This window comes from Helianthus annuus, chromosome 12, assembly GCF_002127325.2.
Source record: "Helianthus annuus cultivar XRQ/B chromosome 12, HanXRQr2.0-SUNRISE, whole genome shotgun sequence".
NCBI lineage: Eukaryota > Viridiplantae > Streptophyta > Magnoliopsida > Asterales > Asteraceae > Helianthus > Helianthus annuus.
The window spans coordinates 4,812,104-4,822,325 of NC_035444.2; the positions used below are offsets into that span (position 1 = coordinate 4,812,104).

A 10,222-nucleotide genomic window follows, 5' to 3' on the forward strand; every position below is an offset into this window, starting at 1 on the left:
TGTAAAAATTTTAAGCCAGCGCGTAAGAGTTATTGAAAAAACCATTACTAATATTTAGGGTTTTAAAAGAAAATAACACATCAACATAGAAACACAAACAACGCCAAGCTTCACTAGTAGGGAACAACTTTAGAAACTTGTTATTATTATTTTTTTTAATTTCTAACGAATTTTGTTGTGCATTTTCTGTTGTTCATGTGTGTTTATTATGATTTCGTATTTGATTATGTTTCTCAACCCGATCTGACCCGAAAACTTTAATGTATGGTTATGAGCAATGTGACCACCGAAAAAAGGCGAACTCATAGGAAAAAAATCATGGGTCTGTCACTAATGGTAGGCTAATCATGTATATGTATACACCCTATGCATCGGGTTCGTATGTACATATGTGTGTATGGATAATGATATATCTAGTTGTCGTTTGTAATATATAGGAATAGGAATCATCATTTACGCATAAGGATTTCAAATGATTTAACACGTACACATAAATGTAGAGTCTGCCTCTATCGGGTTTGCAGATAATATCAAGTTGGGCCTCAAGTATGTTATTGTTGGGCTTTTGACTACTTCGGCCTCTTTAACTAAATGGGCCATGTCTAAGTTAAGTCTATTAAAGCAATCAACACATGTTGCACATAACTAGTGGTGCACAAAAAAACCCGAACCCGGACCCGAAAATAAAACCCGGACCGGGTATTATAAAACCCGGGTTTTTTATACTTGAACCCGACTGGGTAGGGGTTGGGTATGCATTTATGTTATAAAACCCGAACCCGGAACCGGGTTTTTTTATACCCGTTTTCAACCGGGGTTTTACGAGTACCCGGTTTCAACCCGAACCCAGAACCGGGTTTTTCCAATACTCGGTCCAGGTTTCCCAATACCCTGTTCAGGTTTTTTCGTTTTTTTGTGTTTTTTCGAGTTTTGTACCTTGGTAACGGCTATATAGCCGCTAGAAAGTGTATTATGATCATTTGTTTGGTTTACATTGTATCTCTATACCCTATAAAAGGGGTATTTGAAACAATAAACGAAGACGATCAAGTTATTCGAAGCTATCTATGTTCATCATCTTATTCGATCTGGTTCAATGATTATTTAGGTGTTATGTATTTCTGTGTTTTATGAAATAAAAAGGTTTTGCATTTTATATTTCTATGATTTATCCAAAAAAAATGAATACCCGAGGCATACCCGAACCCAACCCGATCCATACCCGAACCCGAAAATAGGTTATTATAATACCCGGGTATTAGAAAACCCGACCCGAACCCGGGTATATAGGGTATACATTTTTTATATAAAACCCGGACCCGGACCCGACCCGAGTATTGTCAATACCCAATTTTGTAGAACCCGATCGTACCCGAACCCGGTTCCATACCCGGAACCGGGTATTCAGAAGACCCGATTTGTGCACCACTACACATAACACACGTTAGCCTCTGTTAGCACACAACATGCATTCTTGTACTTTAACTAGGTGATGATGTCGTCCGTGTTGCGAGATGATAGGCCGAATATTTCTCAACCAATTAAAAAAACACCATAGTTTTGCTAGGAAAAAAAAAACTAAAACGATGACAAAATCGTAATTTTGAGCTCGGGGCAAAACTGCAATTTGTTAGGATTAATGAGCGAGTGTTAGGCAACTCCTTGACACGAATAAAAAAACTAAATTGAGTCAATCAATTAAAACAAAACACCTCTATAGTTTTGCTAAAAAAAACGACAACGATGGTGATTATGTAATTTTGAACTAAGGCAAATTTGTAATTTTTGACTGGGTAATATCGTAATTTGCCAAAAGCGAAAGCGATGGCAATACTATAATTTTGAACCAGGGGTAAAATCATAATTTTGAACTTGGGGTAAAATCGTAACATACCCGGACTAATGGGGAAGTATCATGCAACAGCCTGACACTATTTCCCCACATCTATTAAAAAACTAAAATGTTTGCAATACTATAATTTTTAACTATGGCCAAAATTGTAATCTTCACTCAATAACACCAAATAAAAAATGTAAACCTTTTAAAACTTAATTTCAAAACTTCAAGTTTGAATATGACAAACGTGTATTTTATTAAACTCTTGAGCATTCAACAAATAACCCAAAAGTTTAAACTTCTCAAATATCATTTTAGATATTTTTTAAGAAGAAGAATGAAAAATAAAATCTTGACTAAAACATTGAAAAAATTGGCATGTAATTCACTTAATACCAAAATTTGTGCGGGATATTATATTTAAATAACCTTAACTTTTACTAATTAGCCGATAGTACTCCCAACTTTCAACTTATTTTTCTTCGGCACACCCAAACTAACTGAATCCTAACCCAATTAGCTAATATTAGATGCCATGTCAGCAAAAGCCACGGCATATGCCACATCAGATGACACATCAGCAAAAAGTGTTATGTTAGATGTCACGCCATCAAAAAACTACCATGTCAGATGGCACGTTAGCAGAAATGCCACGCTAGATGCCACTAAAAAAAAAACTAACTGTTTTAGGGTTCAGTTAGTTTGGGAGTTCTAAAGAAAATAAGCTGAAAGTTGAGAGTGTTGTGATACAAATCGAAAGTTGAGAGTTTTATCAGCTATTAATGAAAGTTAATGTTATTTAAATTCAATATCCCAAAATTTAAACAGCTAAAATTAAAAAAAAAAAAATAGCATGAAGTTCATCAGAATTATGGCATGAAATAGGCAAGATGTGACAATATTGTCAGGAAATTGCATCTTCAAATTCAAACACATTTTGGAAGCTAATATTGGCATGAAATTTGCAACTTTTCAAAGGAACATGACAAAATTCAACATAAAGTTCGTTTCGTATCCAAAAAACTATTTTAAATACACATCATTATATATAATTAATTGATTTGGAAGCACACAATCAAACTATACCATATAATATAACAAAGTTCATATATAATGAAAGACTGATAGTATATTTAATTATTTTTGCTAAGAATATATTACGTTGTCGGTGTACATAGTCGACTATAAAAAAAAATTATTTACAAACTTTTAAATAACAATTTTTTTTGGGGGTTAATCACATGTAAATGTACGAATCAAACTTAACACATGTTAATTATAAACGCGTTTTTAGTCCACTATAAAAGCTCCAGTTTTATTCTTTTGTTCTTAAATCTGTGACAGATTATAGTTTAATCAATATTAAGTAAATGGGAACAAACTGAATTTAGTTGACTTGTATAAGAGATGAATAAGAACAATATTATAAGAACACATCGCGAGAGATCGAAAAATCGTAGGGCATCTCTTTTCACAAATGTCAACTTCCACGTAATGGGGAGAATATACTACTTTACAAACCTTTTAGTCCATATGGACTAGTAAAATCAATTGATAGAAATTACAAATTACAAAATATAATATTTTTTATTATATATAAATAATATCATGACATCTTCTTTCAAATATAAGTATCTACATTCAAAGGAAACGAGTTATAACATTTTAATTGACGTCAAGCAAACAAATAATTAAACCGGTTTATAATAAGAAACCAGGCTCTATTTATAAATTATATAAATAAAAATTAGGCTCTATACTCTATAGACAGGTATGCGCTCTCAATATCATTATCATGAATCAATAACAAACTAGAGCTAACAAACAAGGCTAAGTGCCCTAACTAACTAACAACCCATGCTAATAGTCTACTACACAATACATTTATACACTAAGGGTGCAAGGAGTGACTCCGCAAATCGATATGCCCACTCGATCACGACAAGGGGCTCACGGCAAGGCGATAATCGGCATGTGGTGGTGTTGGTTTGCTAATGATGCCGAGAAGGAGAAGTGAGTAGGGTGGGCCACTTTCCCCACTAACCAATCAAATTCTAGTTAGTTTTTTTAATTGGTTGTTGCATGTGAAACATGAGAGACATGATTTCCTGTGATTTATCAATTTATGGCAAGTAAAGCCAAGTGGTGAGAAAAAGCTGATATATCACGGATGTAGAGAAAAATGAGTTGTGGCAAGTACTTCTTACACCCTAATACGCTCTATTACCCTAACATGATCCACAATAAAAATTTTTAGCTACCCTAACACGACCAATGATAAAATTTCTAAGTTTATAGATTCATATTTGGATTATAATTGGGTATAATGCAATGCAAAATTCTTGAGATATTAATACTCACCCTCACTCTTTTATCTTTCATCTCATAAAATTAAAGAAACAAGGAAAGACTAAGATTGAAAATCGTTAACCTAGTTTTTAATTTTGATTAATTTTTGTAAGAACTGAAATCCATAAATCATCATATTTTTATTTACATATTTCTTTATTAAACTTGAGATCCATAGAGATCCATAGTACATATTTCTTTATTAAACTTGAGATCCATAGAAGAAGAAAAGACTGACTCCTTAGGATTATGCTAAAAGCTATACATAAAGTTTTTAATTGTTTAGGCTCTTTGCCTTCATAGTGATTTTGGTTCATCTTTTGGGGAAATATTGAGAATGGACTAGTCAGTCACTTATGCATGAACCACTCATTAAATATAGCATCTAGTTCTTGCTCCATGCAAATTATTGAAGTATTTTCTTTTCTTCTATTCATTCTTTGGGAATAAAATGGTATTGCTCGCGAATAAATCGATAGCTTTTGTTTCCTGTATATATATACGTATTCTCGGTATCCATTAATGCATACTTTTGAATTCAATTGTCATTAACTTGTAGGTTAAAATTTGGCGGGAAATGCATGAAGAATGGTGGTCCATATTTGGTTCTTTGAAGTTCTATCTTATCTGAGCGACAATATGGTTTCTTTTCTACAGTTGAGATTCTTATATTCTAGTATGGACCCAAGGTCACAAAATTATTGATGTCCCCATATATACACGTGTGTGTTCTTAATTGGTGTGCTTGTGTGAGAATGAAGATTCAAGAAAAGATATGCATTTTAAATTTTTAATATTATATTAACTTCATGTAATAAAGATCTTATACCATATATAAAGAAATCGCTCTAGAGGGAGATAGATACAAGAACATGCAACAAAAAGCTTGTTTGTGTGTGTGTGTATATATATATATATATATAGGGGATGGTTCAAATGAAAAGCACTTTTATTGTGAAAACTCGAAAACTAATTAAAAAAAGCCTAAAAAACACACAAATTTTTTTTTTCAATTTTTTTTTATAAAAATCGCTGGTTTTTATATATAAAAAAAACTTTTTTTTAGAAAAAAAAAAAATTTGTGTAGTGTACATGTGTAATAATACACATGTGTAGTACACTACACATGTGCACTACACAAAATTTTTTTTTTTTGAATTTTTTTTATATAAAAATACCTGCGAATTTTGGTTTGCAAAAAAAAAAAATAAAAAAAATTTTTTTTGTATGTTTTTTTGGCTTTTTTTAATTAGTTTTCGAGTTTTCACAATAAAAAGTGGTTTTCATTTGAACATTCCCCTATATATATATATATATATATATAGAGAGAGAGAGAGAGAGAGAGAGAGGCACGGACATACAAAAGATTTGTAGGGTTCCATACACTTCATGTAAGAAGATATTACACCCAACATAAAGTCATAAACTATCTAGCTCTAAAGCAAAAAAAAAAAAAAAAAAACAAGAAGACTACATGGCAATGAAAGGAAAACATAAAAGAAGAAAAAGAAACAAATTAAAAATGGCCATTGAAGCACAGGGTTAGCATCCTCAAATTCATTTGCATCCTGAAAACAAAAATAAGAAGTTAGATGTTTACAAATTAATCAGAAAAGAAAGAAAACTAGCAAAGCACAAACATATTCTAGAAAAATGAAAAGATTACTTAATTACCTCAATTACTCCTTGGTGTTTTGCATTTGTAGCATTCCATCCTGCTAGCATAATTGTGTAGTCCACAACCATATCTACTTGAAAATAAACAATACATGAACAAAGAATAAGTAACATTTCACATAAATAATTTATTGATCTAGCTATTTCACTTGAGAATTTTATTTTATACCTATTGCAAATCCAATCTCCTGTTTTCCAGCCTGGAACAACACTAGCATCATAGCCATATGCGTTCTGAGCCGTCATCATAGCGGTATAATCTCTAAGTGCACCACACGTATAACATGCGGTCCTGCTCGCGTAATTGTGTGCCCCGCAGTTGAATGTGGCACAATACCAGTCTCCGGCTAAGATTTCCGTTCTATTCATCCCATAAGATGACACCTCATCAGGGGTGGCGAATTTAGGACAATGACATCTTTGACAAGCTTCGCGTTTCTTGAAGTTCAAATGTTGACATGAAGCACACATCCAATCTCCACTGCTCATTTTCTTTTGCTAGAAGTTTTATAGCCTGAAAACACCAAAAAGTAGTAAGAACCATCACATTTCATCTCTTTTAAAAGCATTGTAAATGTTAATCTCTAAAGAAAGTGCTAACCTTGTGGATGTAATCAAAGTCTAGTGAAGCTAAATTAGCAAAAGAAGAGAGGATATGGCGATATTTGAGTGAGTGATTTTCTTGATTGAAACCCGAAGGGGTTATATACTTGCCAAAAGATTCTAAACCATGGGACCCACATGTGAAAATGAAATATTAATTAACATATTTTCCAAGACATTTTTTGGTAGTGTGTTTGCATATGGCCTCCTTGGAATGGGATTCGAAAAGTAGAAAAAGGGTCATTTTGGCTTAGATAAACCTTCACATGCATTTTTTTATATAAATTTCACCCTACCACTGTTTTTAAGTGCCATATGTTAGCCGGATTGGAAAGCGGTTACATAACCGGTCCGGTTGAGGACATGTAAACTCAGCTCATTTGAATATGTTAGTTACTGTTAAACAGACTGAGCGTTTCATTTTTTGTTTACGTTATATATTTAATACTGAAGTCTCACTACAAGAATTTATGGCATTAGTGGGGACAGCATTAGTGGCGACATCCTATATGTCGCCGCTAATGCTTATAATCCGTGTGCTCATTACCTGAGTTGATTTTGGCCGTTATGACTTGATGAATCTAAGAGCTGACCATTATTCATCCCCAATTTCATTTCCCTCCAAACAAGATTGTCCCCAATTATTCATTCCCCCCAAAACAAACCCTTCATTGTCCCCAATTTCTCTCCAATCTGCAACCATATGAAGCCCCGCATCTCCGACCACTTCCAGGCTACCTCCGTATCTCCCACCACCTTCCGGCCACCTCCGCATCTCCAACCATCATCAATGTCTGACCCCACCTCCCGACCACTTCTGTGACGTCCGACCCCACTCCAACCACCGGCGACCCAACACCGACCATCTTTGTCTGCAGGTTCCGACCAACTATGGTACATACATTACTGATTGTTTGTAATTTGAGTAGATATGTAGTGTTTGGCTTGTAATACTTCTACACATGTAGTGTTTGAGGTAAGTTTTTGAGTCCTAATCATTGTAGTGTTTTGAGGTAAGATTTTGAGTCAGATTTAGGTGAATTTTATTCCGTTTGTGATGTTTGGTTGATTTTATTTTGACTTTCTTTTTTGGTCAAACAGATGTATGCATAGGGTTGAACAAACCTTATTCCGAAATATATAAATAGGTACCTTTTTATTTTGGTTTGTATTGTAAAAGGTTATACTGGACATAGTGTATGATCATCTAAGCAAAAAAATGAAGATTAGAGTTCCATATTTGTGTTTTGATTACAGTATTAGTTAATAATTAAGGTTTTTTTAATTGAAGAGATAAAGCTCTAACATAGAATACATAAGTTAATCAATAAATATTTTGAAAAATCATCCGCCTATACTTATAGAGTTGAAATAACTAATAATGCAATAGCTAATTTGAGTCCATGTGTATTATGATTTTTTGTCAAACCCGGATCTGTTTCAGGTCTAGTATTTTTATGTGCCTGCAGATCTGTTTCTGGTCGGGTATGTTGGTTTCCGGGTACACAACTATGTAACTTTCTTGAGTAGTTGAGTTACACAACATAGTTGGGTGTTCTGCTTTCAAAATTTCTTGAGTTACTCTTTATACAAGGCTATGATGCGATATATGTTAGAAAATTTTACAAAAAGGTTTTTGTTCATACATAATATGATCAGTGTAGTGTGTATCTTTGATGTTGATTGCATATGTTAGAAAGTGTTGTTATATTTAGTCTCTTAGTTGATCATATATTTTATGGAACAAATGAAGTATTACATTGGGATATTTGATATAATCATAGACTGTTTGAATATGTGAATTGAATAAATTGTATTGAGGTATGGTGTACTATATATAGCTATAAACAAGGGCCAAAGAAAAAATAAAAATTACCATAAGGTTCCAAACTGGTCATGTAGTGGGTTGGCGAGTCCAACCCGGCATTCGAAGCAACACAACTAAACCAATTAGTTATAACTAATTCAATATGCACAAGACTAAAAGAAACTTTAGCAAATCAGTGGAAGTTGAACTGGTCTGGGTTTTACCCATTGATTTTTGTCTATAATAATCTATATTGAGGGAAAACTCTTAGAGAAAAAACTAGATTTGGTTCGGGTATTAATACTAAAAAGCTTGTTTTTCTTTTCTATCTTCTTTCCAAAGTTCATTTGTTTTTTAAAAGTGAGGATGCACTAGACTTCTATGCGAGCTGAAGGAAGCGAAAAGATTATTGTTTTGATGTTAATTCTTAATTTTAAAATGCTTATGTTTAATTTTATTTTGTTTTCTTGCACGTAGGTGCTACGAGTGGAGGGGAGCAGAAGTTCAACAAGATATTTACGCTGCAAGAATGTTTCACGCCAAGTGGACTGCTGGCCAAACACATTTAGTATGCTAACAGGCTTGCATCTTGTTTGGCAATTAAGGTAATCACTGCTTTACTTATATTATATATCTGCTCTGTTTTTTTATCTTTTTACATTAATTAATGACAGTTTATGGCCCGTTCGCAGACATTAACCCGCTGTGTTTACGGCCCATTCGCAGCCTTTAAACGGTTGCGTTTACGGCCGTATAACGGCTGCAAACGGCCTATAAACGCAGCGGTTTAACGGCTGCAAACGCAGCGGTTATCAGCTACGTTTAAGGCCCGTTCGCAGCCGTTAAACGGTTGCGTTTATGGCCGTATAACGGCTGCGTATGGGCTGTAAACACAACGGTTTAACGGTTGTAAACGCAGCGGTTTAACGGTTGCAAACGCAGCGGTTAACCGCTGCGTTTGCAGCTGTTAAACCGCTGTGTTTACGGCCCGTTCGCAGCCGTTAAACGGATGCGTTTACGGCTGCGAACGGCCCATAAACACAGCGGTTTAACGGCTGCAAACGTTATCAGCTACGTTTACGGCCCGTTCGCAGCCGTTAAAGGACTGTGTTTAATGAGTACACTAAAGTTAACCGTTGCGTTTGCAGCCGAAATTTAGTGTACTCATATCCTCCTTTTATTCTTTTGCAGGTAATCTATATTCTATATTAGGGTACACTCCATGGAAGATGGGGCATGGCTGGGTCTGAATGAAGCCCTACATCTTTTTTTCTCATTGCTGCTCACACTGTGTTGAGTTTGTATAACCACTTAGTACCTTACTACTTTAGCTTCTCATAACAACTTTTAATTCTCATAACACTGTGTGTTGAGTTTGTATAAACAAACTGTTATGTAATTTTTGGTTGTTTGAATGTGAATTAGTGTTTAATTCTTTGTATATTTATGAATGTTTTGGTCCATGTATGTTTAGGAAAAACTTAAAAAAATGTGCATGTAATTGTATGTGGGTAACAATGCAGAAAATTATTTTTTTCCCTTTTTTTTACTTTTAGTGGCGACAATGTAAATAGCGACGACACACCCTTTTTAGCGACGACAGGTGACCAATAGCGGCCGGTCTGTAGCGGCGACCCTTTAGCGACGAAATGTCGCCGCTAAAAGGCAATAGCGGCGACAAAAAGGACTTTTAGCGGCGACACGTGTCGTCGCTAAAGGTGCCTGTTTCTTGTAGTGTCTAAAAAAATAAGTGGCTATAACTGGTTCTCAAATGATCCTAATCCTATATATATAATGTCATTTAGATTTTAATAATCATATTTTAAATATTTTGTTAGAGAAAAAGTTAGATGATGTGATTAATAAATAACAAAGCACTTTTTGGAGTGTTTACTACTTGTAGAGTTGTAGTCATGGATTTCTTGCATATATAAGTTTATTTAAAATTA

The 10,222-nt window shown here is 34.2% G+C and overlaps 1 long non-coding RNA gene across 1 annotated transcript; it reads left to right on the forward strand.

The window, feature by feature from the left end:
• Positions 1-6,848: 6,848 nt before the first annotated feature.
• Positions 6,849-9,714, forward strand: LOC110896306. Its single transcript, XR_002567823.2, has 3 exons — positions 6,849-7,360; positions 8,751-8,878; positions 9,465-9,714. It is a non-coding gene; the product is annotated as an uncharacterized LOC110896306 (long non-coding RNA).
• Positions 9,715-10,222: the final 508 nt, after the last annotated feature.